Source organism: Myotis myotis, unplaced genomic scaffold, assembly GCF_014108235.1.
Source record: "Myotis myotis isolate mMyoMyo1 unplaced genomic scaffold, mMyoMyo1.p scaffold_m19_p_9, whole genome shotgun sequence".
NCBI lineage: Eukaryota > Metazoa > Chordata > Mammalia > Chiroptera > Vespertilionidae > Myotis > Myotis myotis.
The window spans coordinates 58,178,095-58,192,133 of NW_023416401.1; the positions used below are offsets into that span (position 1 = coordinate 58,178,095).

The following is a 14,039-nucleotide window of genomic DNA, read 5'->3' on the forward strand; positions in this document are numbered from 1 at the left end:
TCAGTTTGAGGGGGCTTTGGAAATTGAGGTAAAACCCCCTGGACTGGAGCTTAAGAAAGGGGTGACCCACCCACATTTTCAAAACTAGAGAAAGGGGACACTCCCATAGTCGGGCTTGAGAAAGGGGTGTGCTCCCCAGAATAGGATAAAAGAGTCAATTTTCAAAAACGCATTCTCAAAAAAAAGGCAATAGCAAAGGCTGGTGGTGGAGGTCTCCGGGCCACAAAGCTCAGGCTCTGGCCCTGGCGCTTACCGCTTACCGCTTACCGCTTACCACCCACCACCACCACCACCACCACCAACACGGCCCGCTCCGCGCCCCAGGCCCGCACCCCGCGACCCAGCCCCCTCGGGCGGCGCTGATTGGCTTAGGCCACCGTCACTCCCGCGGGCAGCTCTGAGGATTGGGCGCCGCTCGCACGCCCGCCACGCTCTCAGCAGCAGTCCCCGGGCCTCCCTCCGGGCTGGGCGAGACGGGCCAGGCGGGGAGCAGGGCCGGGCAGGGGACCAGAGCAGCGGTGGCGTCCGTCCCCCTCCCCGCCCGCACGGCACGCGCCGGCGCGGGCCCGCCCGGACCGGCTTCGACCAGCCGGCTTCGCCTCGCTGTGCCTCACCGCGAGCTCACCTCACAGCCCCGCTCCGGCTGCGCCGCTTCAGGACCAACCGCCAGAAGGACTCTGCGTGCTGCGCACCACGTGATCCTAGGGACGCGCCCAGCGTATACCCCGCCCCCCACACATACGCACCATCGCCACCACCAAGTGACGCAGACCCCAGCTGCCCCGCCCTCAGCCCCGCCCAACATGATCACCATGACGACGGTCCGGCGGGCCACGCCCACTACACTAACGCGCGGGAACCCGGCCAGCGCCCTGATCCCAAGCTCGAAGTCCCCACTCACCAGTAACTACTGAAATCACACGAAGCCCGCAGCTGGACACTATCCATCACCTGTTAATTTTGCCCCCTAAATGCATCTTAAAGCCTTCCACTTCTCTCCATTCCACTGCAAACACCAGTCTAGGCCACCATCACATCTCTCCTGGATGATGGTGGTCCCTTCAGCCCCATTGCTCTTCCACCTTTTAATGCAATCTTAACACAGAGACAGTGGAAGCTTTCAAAACGCAAATATAATCACAGGCATCCTCTGCTCAAAACCTGTTTCCCACTGTTCTTCAGGTACAGATCAGTAGGGTCTTCACTGGAAGCCTATCTACCAGGCTCTTGAAAGTCTGAACCTAACCTGCCACTCATTCTTACACTTCTCTGCCACTTTCAAGTCCTCAAACAATCCAGGTTCCTTCCCACCTCAGGGCCTTTGTACTAATCCCTCCTTCACTTTGCCTCATTAACTCCTAGGAAAGGATTCCCATAGCTGGTACTAAGAGATGTATTTTGCCTCCAGAGACCAAGATCAGAGATGCAGCTACCCCAGAATGTTCCAGGATGTTTTCCCAATGGGACTTGGGAAGTCCCAAGGGAAAATGCTGCACATCTGTCATTTAAAAGAGCAATAACAACTTTATTGTACATTGGAGAGAGGACAGAACAGCCAGATTGCACTTCTTAAAATGTAAATCTAATCATGGAACTGCCCTAAAACAACCAATCAATCTCTTCATCTGCATCCTCCACCCTTGTTCATCCTCTAGCCACACTACACTGACTTTCTGTCAGTTTCTTTTTTAAAAATATGTTCTTATTGATTTGAGAGAGAGAGAGAGAGAGGGAGAGAGAGATAGAAACAATGATGAGCAAGAAACATGGATGGGCTGCCTCCTGCTCGCCTGCTACTGGGGATGGAGCCCTCAACCCGGGGAATGTGCCCTCACCTGGAATTCAACCAGCGACCTCCTGGTGCATGGGTGGACTGCTCAACCACTGAACCACACCGCAGGGCCTCTGTCAGTTTCTATGGCTCTTTCCAAGCTCTCTCTAGCTGCTGGGCCATTAAATAGGCTGTTGCTTTTTGCAAAGCTGACTCCATCATGTAGGTCTCAGTTCATCTCAGTGAGCTCCTGTTTGACTACATTATCTAGAAGTGCTTCTCTCTACCACATGCCTCCCCATGGCAATTACTCTCTACCTTATCGCTTCAGTTTTCAACAAAGCACAACACAATTTGTTATTATTTCACTTGTCTCTTCTCTTGGTCGTATTTGTCTATTTCCTGAATTTAAATTAGGGACTATATTGTACCTTCTGAACTGTCAGAACCTGACAAATAATAGATACTCTGTGTGTGTCTGAGAAGGGGATGAAAGCAAAGAGAATAATGTTGAAAAAAAAATGGCAGATTCTTCTTTATGACCTGAATTCATAGGAGAGGTATTCTTCATATCAGGACTGAAGAGTGAAGAGGATATTACCACAGCTGCAGTAGGACAGAGGGCAGTGCTCGGGAAGAGGTTCTGGGAAACCAGGGACAGAAGCCTCAGTTGTGCTCATTTCCACAGTACATATACAAAAATTGTAACATACAGAGATGCTAAGTAATCAAATACAGGGAAAAAGGACCTTCCCAGGATTTTCTGGTTTCCTTTTATTAACATGAAGTTGCTCAACTGTTAGTGACTGTGGTAGTATATAGGTACAGAATTTTTTGCCCCACAACCACAGTAATGCCAAGAATCCCAAACTCCATAGCCCCACATAAAAATAGCATGTTTCTTCACTTATTCAACCTGCATGTATTGAGAAGGGTTGAACTGGGCACCAAAGATAAAGAACAGAATGACATTTAGTTCCTGTTTTCAAGGAGCTTATAGCCTGGTAAAGAAATTGTCACAATTTGTAAGTTAAAATTTTTTTTTTGTCTGTTGCAAGCACAAGGAAAACAGAAATATTATAAAGAAGTATGTTGCCCTAACCAGTTTGGCTCAGTGGATAGAGCATCAGCCTGAGGGCTCAAAGGTCCCAGGTTCGATTCCGGTCAAGGGCATGTACCTTGGTTGCAGGCACATCCCCAGTAGGGAGTGTGCAGGAGGCAGCTGATCGATGTTTCTCCTCATCAATGTTTCTAACTCTCTATCCCTCTCCCTTCCTCTCTGTAAAAACTCAATAAAATATATTTTAAAAAATAAGTATGTTGTTGGGCCCCAGAGAATCAACAGGAAAACAATTGGGCTAAGTCTTGGCCAGGAGCCACTATTGATTGGTCAATCTCAGGTCACATGTATTATAGTCTAGGGCCAAGCATGTCAAACTCAGGGCCCGTGAGTCTAGGCTGCCAGGGAAAGAAGAGAAGAGCAATCTACTCCTAAGGATATCCCCCCAAAGGGAAACTGAGGGGAAAACTGATGCTGGCTGAGCAAAAATAAATACAGATATGAATAAAGTACCTATAAGCTCTTTCTGATTTAAAAACCTACAGAAAACTGGCTTGCTAACTTCTTTTTATTAAATTTATTGGGCTGACATTGGTTAATATGATCATGTAGGTTTCAGATGTAGGCTTCTGTGTTACAAGATCTGTGTATTGGATTGTGTGCCCACCACCCAAAGTCAAATCTTCTTCCATCACCATATTTTAGAGCCCCCTTCAACCCCCCACCCCTTCCCTTACTAACTTCTTCTAAACTAGACATTCACTGACTGCTAGCTGGCCACAGAACTCCAGTTTGCAAAGTTCTGGTCTTACCCTCCTAAGCCAGTTTGGCTCAGTGGATAGAGTGTCAGGTTATGGAAGGGTTCCGGGTTCCTTTCTGGTCAAGGGGACATAACTGGGTTGCTTGCTGGCTCCTCCCCTCCCCGGGTCATGGTTAGGGACATGCAAGAGGCAATCAATCCATGTGTTTCTCTCACATCAATATTTTTCTCTGTCTTTCCCTCTCTCTTCCATTCTCTCTAAAAATCAATGGAAAAAAATATCCTTGAGTGCAGATTTTAAGAAAATAACAAAATAAAACAAAACCCAGGTCTTATTACTGCCTAGATGGCAGCATTCACCTTTCTGCTTTAAGATTCTCCCCAGCATCTCACTAGTAGTTGGTCTTCAAATTCCCAAATCTTTACTAGGTAGAGCCTTTCTTTGTACAGGATAGGTATTCAACTAAGAGTTGTGATTGAATGAATGAGTGAAATATTGACCGTATAGCAGCCTCAACTCCAGAGAGTAGAATCTCTTGCTAAGTATCTAACAATTTCAGAACTATGGTCCCAACCCATGAAAAGATAGCTCCACAATGATGACCTGCATACACCAAGGTATATAGTAGCAAAACAGGCATTCAGTACCTGCAAGGAAAAGTTCTTTCTCTCCTTAAGCATCACTGTTCTTCAGCTCTAAAATGGGCTATCTATCCTCACTCATAGAATTGTTACATTTAAGTTAAATAACATATGAGAAAATGTATTGTAAACTGTAAAGTTCTATATAAATAATTTTTTGTTGCTTTCTTACTAGATTTGTTGTCTAGATAGAGAGTTCAACAGGTCCCTAGCTAAAGAGAAGCAAAACTAAATACCAAACATGAGATAGAATATTCAATTAGAAAAGTGATCTTTCTCAGCTGCTACCCAGCAAACCTTTATACTCTGTCCTTATGTAACCCCAAGGCATTTACGATGAGTTAAGGGAGAGGAGGAAAACTAAAACAGAAAAGGAAGTCTCTTAGCTATGACCCGAAGACTCCATGTACTCAGAGTATCACCACGATTGAGCATGTCAGTCTTCAAAGCAGGAACTGGGGTGTGATATCTGCAGTACCAAGCTGAGTAGGAGAACTCAGGAAGCCGGAAACCACAGGCGCAGCAGCAACTTAAGAGGTCCAAGAACTTCCACAAGGTGCCGGGGGCCCAAGGGAAGCAGGTTGAGTTTGGCCCTGGCCCGAGGTCTCCCAGTCTGGGCCTTGATGGAAAGTCCTGAGCTCCCAAAGATTTGTTACACTTCAAGTGAGGGGGACGGGAATTAAGCAGGAGTTCCAATATATTTCCAGCATTTTGAAAGATTATAAGGAAGGAGGGAAAAGAGGAGAGAAGGACATTTTTTTATTCTTGTCCTACCCACTAAAAAGAGTGATAAATCCACCTGGATCACTTCAAGGGCAGGGATTATGTCCTGTGGAGTCCCAATACCTAGAACTGTTCCCTGTAATTTAAGCATACTTAATACATGTTTCTTACATGTTCTCCTGCCAGACGGGAGATAAAGAAAAAGGGAAAGGAGTTTAGCCCCAGGGACTAAGGAAATGGAGGTTATAAAGAAGTTGATTAAACAGTCTCTAGCCCTGGCCCCTGTGGCTCAGAAGGTTGGGCATCTCCCCATGCATGGAGGGGTTGCTGGTTTGATTCCGATCTGGGCACATGCCCGGGTTGCTGGCTCAGACATGCAGGAGGCAGCTGATTGATGTTTCTCTCACATCGATGTTTCACTCTCTCCATCTCCCTTCCTCTCTCTCCAAAAATCAATAATAAATAATTTTAAAAATAATACATAAACAGTCTCTAAACCTGCTGGTACTCCACTTTACTCCCAAACAGCTTATAATTTAATTTTATATAGTTAATGCTGTTATACAGTTCAACTATCAGAAAATTTATAAAAGATATACAATACAAAGTCTCCCTCAAATTCTGGTCCCTCGTTAATCCTGTTTCAATTGGTAACCACTACTCTTACTTTTTTATGAATCCTTTAAGGATATCTTTATGCATATTTAAGCAAATTTGAATACAATATCAAATATATTTTGATCTTTTTTTAAAAAATATATGTTATTGATTTTTTACAGAGAGGAAGGGAGAGAAATAGAGAGTTAGAAACATCGATGAGAGAGAAACATCGATCAGCTGCCTCCTGCACATCTCCCACTGAGGATATGCCCACAACCAAGGTACATGCCCTTGACCAGAATTGAACCCGGGACCCTCCAGTCCACAGGCCAATGCTCTATCCACTGAGCCAAACCGGTTTTGACTATTTTGATCTTTTGTTAGGTAGGAAGTTAGACATGAGCAGCTGTGGTGTGGCTGCCATGGGATCCTGAACAGGGGTCAGACCAACATTGCCTTCAGACCACCTCTCTATGGGCAGCCCAACAGACCACCAGCAGGCTGCCAGCAGGCAGATTCAGCTCCAGTTCTTGGCCCAAGCTCTGAGGAAAACGACATGACTTTAATGCTAGTACGACCTTACTAGGGCCCTGGACTAGTTATAATAAAATTTGCATTTTGGTTTTGACCACTCTCCCCACCCCACCCCCACCTCATGCATTTTTCTGTATACATTATGGCTAAGGGCATGTCCAGAAGAAATATAGTTTCTGTCAATCATCCCTGAATGCAAATGAAAGTCTCCACCCAGTTAAACTCTGGTCTCTCTCTGTCTCTCTCTGTCTCTGTCTCTCTATCTCCCTCTCTACCACCAAGGAGCATGCCAGTGCCATTCCCTTTCCCCTTCCCTTCCCCCACAGAGACTTATCCCCCAACCTCTAAGGGACCCCATGAGACTTGCAACCAGGGGAGAAATGGGCAGCTGCTAACCCACTGAACCTGTCTCCAAGGCCCCCTTTTCTCTGACTTCCCAGAGAACTAAAGCCTACCGAGTCTAGAGCCCAGGCCACCGTTCCCCTGGGCCTAAAACAGTATCTGAAGTCCAATCTAGATTCCAAATTCCAGGCTCTCAATAACACCACCAAAGAAATTCACTGGATGACAGTTATGAAGAAGCAAGAGTCACAGGTACTCTCACCTAATTCTACTTTCCCTGCTTTCCTTGCATATATCATTCTCTCTCTCTCTCTCTTTTTTTTTTCTTGCTATTTCATAAGCACTTTTCAGGCCTTTGAGCTTTTCAAAGGTCTGTTTATCCTAATTGCTAAATCATCATCCTTCTTCCTTGCCCCTCATCTCCTTTTATTTTCAGGAGAGTTTTTTTTTTTTATATATATATTGCAGAAGGTAAAAATAGATGCAGAAACCTCTGCATAACTGGTTAAAGTAGAAATTAAAAGTTCCAGGCCGTGGCCAGGTAGCCCAGTTGGTTGGAGTGTCATCCCAATATGCCAGGGTTTCGGGTTTGGCCCCCAATCAGGGCACATACAAGAACCAACCAAAGAATGCACAAATAAGTGGAACAACAAATCGATGTTTCTCTCTCTCTCAAATTAACAAATTTTTAAAAAGAAATTAAAAATGCCATAAACACCACAATAAGTGAAACCTAACAAATACATGAGAGCTAGATTCTGCCCACATTTAACTCTCCCTGCACCAGAGGGCTCTCTCTTCCCATCATAAGCCTTAGGGTCAGATCTCTGATTTTTCAGAGGCAAGATGAGGAAATAAAAGTTATATTTATGTTCTCTATAGATTTCCTAAATTTTCCTTTTACTCCTACCTTTGCCTGTCTCCCCTTCCTATATACTTCAAAAATCTATCCCTTTTGTTAAAAAATAAGGATAATACTTACTGAATATTCACTGTTTGCTAGGCATTGTGCTAAATACTTCATATGAACTATTTTAATATTTACAATAATCCTTGAAGAGTGGTCTTATTTAATTTCATCATTTTGCAGTTGAAGATATGGAGGCCCAAAGGAGTTAAGTTGCTTGTCTATAGTCACATTGTTAAGAATAATTTAAGCACAGACAGTTTTACTCCAGATCTTATGCTTATTAATCCTAAACTAACAAAATTCTCAGGAGAGCTTCCTCTATTTCCTCGGCCCTATTCCCTCCAATTTGGCCCATTTATCAAACTATTCAAGTTACTATTCTAACAAAACAGTAATCATAAACAAAGTGATCCTTCTAAAACATGTCAGATTACCCACTCCTCTCCATAAGCCACCCAAATTTGTCCTCTCTCTAACTAAAAGCAAATCCAAAATCTTTTTTTAAAATATATTTTTATTGATTTCAGAGAGGAAGAGAGTGGGGGAGAGAGATAGAAACATAAATGATGAGAGAGAATCATTGATCAGCTTCCTCCTGCATGCCTCACACTGGGGGTCAAGCCCACAATCCGGGCATGTGCCCTGATTGGGAATTCAACTATGACCTCCTGGTTCATATGTAGGTCAATGCTCAATCACTGAGACATGCCAGTCAGGTACAAATCCAAAATCTTTACCTTCAGGCCCTTCTTTTTTTAAAAAAAAAAAAATATATATTTTATTGATTTTTTACAGAGAGGAAAGGAGAGAGATAGAGTTAGAAACATCGATCAGCTGCCTCCTGCACACCCCCCACTGGGGATGTGCCCGCAACCAAGGTACATGCCCTTGACCGGAATCGAACCCGGGACCTTTCAGTCCTCAAGCCGACGCTCTATCCACTGAGCCAAACCGGTCCCGGCAAGGCCCTTCTTAATCTGCCTCTTATGTTCCCCAGCTCTCTGAGCTCAAATTCTCTTATTTTTGCTTTGCTCACTCTAGCTGCACGGGATTCCTTGCTTTTCCTTAAGCACACTAAGCACACTTCTACCTAGGATTTTATACTTGCTGTTCCCTCTGCCTGGAAAGATCTAGCCCTAGAGACCCACAAGAATGACCACTTTATTTCCTTCTGGTTTCTTTTTTTTTTTTATATATATATTTTATTGATTTTTTACAGAGAGGAAGGGAGAGGAATAGAGAGTTAGAAACATCGATGAGAGAGAAACATCAATCAGCTGCCTCCTGCACAGCCCCCACTGGGGATGTGCCCACAACCGAGGTACATGCCCTTGGCCGGAATAGAACCTGGGACCCTTCAGTCCGCAGGCCAACGCTCTATCCACTGAGCCAAACCGGTCAGGGCTCCTTCTGGTTTCTTTTCTTTTTTATTTTTATTTTTTGGTTTCTTTTCAATAACCATTTTATTGTAGAGGCTCTCCCTGCCACTCTAAATAAAAGTATCCTGTCCTTCTCTATCTCCCTTATCCTCAATTATTTTTCTTCAGAGCATTTATCACAACCTAATGTATTAAATATCTTTCTGTTAATAATCTGTTTTATATCCTTAGAATTTAAAATGCTTAAGGCAGGGATTTTATTTTGTTTACTGTTATATCCCCAGTGCATGGAATGATGTCTAGCATAAAATAAGAGCTTAATATTTTACATGAATGATAATATCAAGCGATATTTTTGAAGTGCTTCCATTGTGCCAGGTACTCTAAGTACTTTACAAATTTATTTTCTCATTTAATCTCTATAACAAACTTGTGAGATTTAACAACCTTTTTAATGTGATGTCCAAAACTTTTTAGTGGCCTATGAACACCTTGCTATCTGAGAAAAAAAGAAAAGGTTGATTTGTCGCGTTTGCAGATTATCTATGGTGTGAATACTCGTGGCTGATTTCTGAATCTGTGAAATATCCGTGTGGGATAATAGACCGGGCTGAGGGACACCCTCCTCCCCACACAGAAATCTCATGCACTGGGCCTCTAGTCTACACTAATAAAAGAGAAAAATGGTAATTGGCGTACGGCGCTACCCTTTTCATTGGCTAATCAGGGCTATATGCAAATTAACTGCCAACTAAGATTGGCAATTAACTGCCAACTAAGATTGGCAGTTAACTGCCAACAAGATGGCGGTTAATTTGCATATGTAGGCACAATGCAGGGAGGCGAAAGGGAAAGCAGGAAGAAGCACCCTGCCACTGACAGTGATTGGAAACCCAGGGGGGAGCTAAGAGCTGGGGGGCAGGGCAAAGGCGGCCCCAGGGCTGCCTTTGCCCTGCCCCCCAGCCATGATCGGAGAATCAGGCGCCTTTTCCGCCCTGGCCAGTGATAGCAGGAAGTAGGGGTGGAGCCAGCGATGGGAGCTGGGCACGGTCAAAGCTGGCAGTCCCAGGAGCTAGGGGTCTCTTGCCTGGGCCTAAAGCGGAGCCCATGATTGCGGGGCCGCTGCAGCTGCGGGTCCCCGCTGCCCGGGCCGGACGCCTCAGCCAGAGGCATCCTGCAGGGGCAGGGGCGGAGCCCGAGCGATCGCGGCGACCCCCCGCTGCCACTGCAGGTCCCCGCTGCCCGGGCTGGACGCCTAGGCCAGAGGCTAGGCCAGAGGCGTTAGGCCTGGGCAGGGGCAGAGCCTGCAACCGCGGGGAGCTGGGGGTCCCCTGCCCAGGCCTGATGCCTGGGCCAGAGGCATCAGGCCTGGGTGGGGGGCGGAGCCGGGGATTGGGGGGATATGATGGTCCCCTTGCCCAGGCCTGAAGCCTGGGTCAGAGGCGTCAGGCTTGGGCGGGGGGTGGAGCAAGCGATCAGAGGGAGATGGGGGTCCCCTGCCCAGGCATGATTCCTGGGCCAGAGGCCTCAGGCCTGGGCGGGGGTCAGAGCCAGTGATCAGGGGGAGATGGGGGTCCCCTGTCCAAGCCTGACACCTCTGGCGGAGGCGTCAGGCCTGGGCAAGGGGCCGATCAGGCGATCGGAGGGTGATGGGGGTCTACGCCTCTGGCCAAGGCATCAGGCCTGGGCAAGGGGCAGAGCCAGCAATCGGAGGGGTCTGGGGGTCCCCTGCCCAGGCCTGACGCCTGGGCCAGAGGCATCAGGCCTGGGCTTGGGGCAGAACCAGTGATGGGGGGAAATGAAGGTCCCCTGCCCAGGCCTGACGCCTCTGTTAGAGGGCAAGGGGCCGATCCTGCGATTGGAGGGTGATGGGGGTCAACGCCTGAGGGCTCCCAGTATGTGAGAGAGGGCAGGCTGGGCTGAGGGACACTCCCCCCCCCACACACACACCCAGTGCACGAATTTCGTGCACCGGGCCCCTAGTCCTATATAATAAAGGGCTAATATGCAAATCGATCAAATGGTGGAATGACCAATTGCTATGATGCACACTGACCACCAGGGGGCATACAACGCAGGAGCTGCCCCCTGGTGGTCAGTGTGCTCCCACAGGGGGAGTGCCACTCAGCCAGAAGCTGGGTTCACAGCTGAGGAGCGCAGCGGCAGTGGCAGGAGGCTCTCCTGCCTCTGCAGCAGCACTAAGAACCCCTTTGCGGACATCCCCCGAGGAGTCCCTGACTGCGAGAGGGTGCAGGCTGGGCTGAGGGACCCACCCACAGTGCACAAATGTCATGCACCAGGCCTCTAGTAACTTATAATTTAAAACATCAGACCAATTCCATATAAATAAATAAATAAATAAATAAATAAATAAAAAGTGAAGAGCATCATAGTCAAGGAATAGAATATGCTAAAGGCTTTGTAGCAGGAGGAAGCATGGTGCCTTAAAAGACCTGGCAGAAGGCTATGTGGCTATAGCAAAGAAACTTATGAGGCAGACCATGCAGAGCCTTCTAAAACTAGGTAAGGTGACTCTCTTATTAAGTATTGTCTTAGTCCCAAAGCCACTCTTTTGCTTTATGATTTTGGGTTTGGGACTCTGCAAATAATATTTCTCCTTGATACTGGCTCTCTGGTAAGCTATCCCAATAGATAATACTAGAGGGGCACTGCAGGATGAAAATTTCCTTCCTATTAGCTTCCTGTTTCTATCAGCAAAACTTCTTAATTCTGGCAGAGGCAGTGTCTTCTCATTACAGCAGCTGAATCAGTTTATGGTTTCCCAACACTTACAGACCCATCTCATTACTCCTTCTTCAGAGACACCAGCATCAAACTGTCCAGTGTCCCCTACTCACAGGTTCAGGCCCAAAACACATGGGGCCCTTCCTCTGAGTCCTGAGACACAGTACCCTCCAAGCAGCACCTCCTTTTCTGAGGTCTGAGTTTCAGCTCTGTTTGACCCCTCCTTTAAGTTTCTGTGTTTTAATAATTTCAACTTCTTTCCTTTGTTTCTTCACCCTGGGGGTGGTAGCTATTCCTACAATTACTACTTCCATACCTTCAATTTCTCCTCTTCTTCAGTTATGCAGTTAATAATCCATTATATTAATTCTCCCTCTTCAAATAACATGTGATTTCTACCTCCTTACATGACCTTGACTGATATATAAGGATCTAATATTTACTCTACAACGTCCACTTCAAATGTTACTTTCTATGTGTGAGTTTTTCCATTACTCTCAGACAAGATTATTCCTCTAGTTAATTCTTAAAGTCTTTGTTAAGGCCTATAGGTTTCTGTTTTCATAATCATATGCGAAATCACACCAAGATGCCCACAATTACACTGAAACTCTTCGCTCTCCTTTGATACTTTTTCTCAATAGCACTTGTCATCATTTTAAATATTATATATTTTAATATTTTTTTTATTGATTTTTTACAGAGAGGAGGGAGAGGGATAGAGAGCCAGAAACATCGATGAGAGAGAAACATCGATCAGCTGCTTCCTGCACGCCCCCGACTGGGGATGTGCCCGCAACCAAGGTACATGCCCTTGACCAGAATCAAACCCCGGACTCTTGAGTCTGCAGGCTGACGTTCTATCTACTGAGCCAAACCGGTTCTGGCTATTATATATTTTATGTTATGTGTTTATTTCTTTGTCCATCTCCCACGATTTTTATGGTCCCAGGGTCTGGAATATCTACAGAACCCCTATCAGACTACCATGGTGTACTGATAAACTTGCTCTCAAAAAAAAAAAAAAAAGGTCTGATGTGTAGTGTTTGCCATTATCCATAGTGTAAATAGTCCCACACTCCCATTATAGCCTATTTTCAGCTACCAACTAAATGCTGAATATTTAATAACCAGCTCTTGCAAGCCAGTACAAGCTGGCTCCGGTATTCACTGTATGTCTGTGACACTGAGTGAGTTATTTAACCTCTTAAGTCTCTGTTTTCCGGTCTGCACCCTCTCCAATCTGGGACCCCTGGGGGGATGTTCAACTGCCCACAGGGATCCGGCCCAAACCGGCAGTCAGACATCCCTCTCACAATCCGGGACCACTGGCTCCTAACCACTCACCTGCCTACCTGCCTGATCACCCCTAACCATTCTGCCTGTCGGCCTGCTCACCCCCAACTACCCTAGAAATATCTCCTATTCTTTTAAGGACTAACCTTTCCTCCTGGCTGGTTTGGCTCAGTGGATTGAGCCTCAACCTGAGGACTAAAGGGTCCCAGGTTTGATTCCGCTAAAGGGCACATGCCTGGGTTCCGGCCCGATCCCCAATAGTGGGTGTGCAGGAGGCAGCCGATCAATGATTCTCTCTCATCATTGATGTTTCTCTCTCTCCCTTTCCCTTCCTCTCTGAAATCAATAAAAATATATATTTTTTAAAAAGGACTGACCTTTCGCCGAAACCGGTTTGGCTCAGTGGATAGAGCGTCGGCCTACGGACTGAGGGGTCCCAGGTTCGATTCCGATCAAGGGCATGTACCTGGGTTGCGGGCACGTCCCCAGGGGGTGTGCAGGAGGCGGCTGATCGATGTTGCTCTCTCATCGGTGTTTCTGACTCTCTGTCTCTCTCCCTTCCTCTCTGTAGGAAATCAATAAAATATATTAAAAAAAAAAAAAAAAAAAAAAAAAGGACTGACCTTTCACAATTTTATGCAAATTTCTTTGGGATATGTCACTACAATGCTCTTAAAATTCTGGCCAGAACAAACAAGTATTTGAAACAAATGCCAAATTCCCTCATTAGTAGATGGATAAATCAGGCAAAAATCATATGGGTGGCAAAATTAATTCCATCTCTATGAAATGGGCTTGAGTTTCTCATTATATAATGACGTAGGGGAGAGCGGGGAAGTCTCATTCTGCCCATCAATGATTTGAGAAGAATTGTTGGAGTCTATCAGGTAGACTGTGCTACCATAGTCTTTTTTAAAAAGATATGTTTTAGAGAAAGGAAGGGAAAGGGTGAGAGAGAGAAACATCGATGTGAGAAACATTGATCGGCTACAAACTGGACATGTGACCTGACCAGGAATCAAACAGGTGATTTCTCCCTAACTGGTTTGGTTAGTGAATAGAGTGTTGGGCCTTGGACTGAAGAGTTCTGGGTTCGATTCCAGTCTAAGGGTGTGTACCTTGGTTGCAGGCTTGATCCTTGGCCTTGGTCAGGATGCGTGCAGGACTCACATTGATGTTTCTCCTTCTCTCTCTGTCTCTCCCCCTCCCTTCCACTCTCTCTAAAAATCAATGGGAAGATATCCTCGGGGTGATGACAAACAAAAAGAAAAAAAAAA

At 45.9% G+C, this 14,039-nt stretch overlaps 1 protein-coding gene across 6 annotated transcripts in view; it reads right to left on the reverse strand.

The window, feature by feature from the left end:
* Positions 1-746, reverse strand: part of PHF20 (PHD finger protein 20) — a 139,415-nt gene extending 138,669 nt beyond the window's left edge. For 5 of the 6 annotated variants that reach the window (XM_036321694.1, XM_036321692.1, XM_036321693.1 and 2 more), the window contains exon 1: positions 626-746. The gene's annotated coding sequence lies outside the window, so the exon portion shown is untranslated. Of the gene's footprint in view, positions 1-614 lie in introns of all 6 variants that reach the window. The other variant, XM_036321689.1, reaches the window with a different exon arrangement.
* Positions 747-14,039: the final 13,293 nt, after the last annotated feature.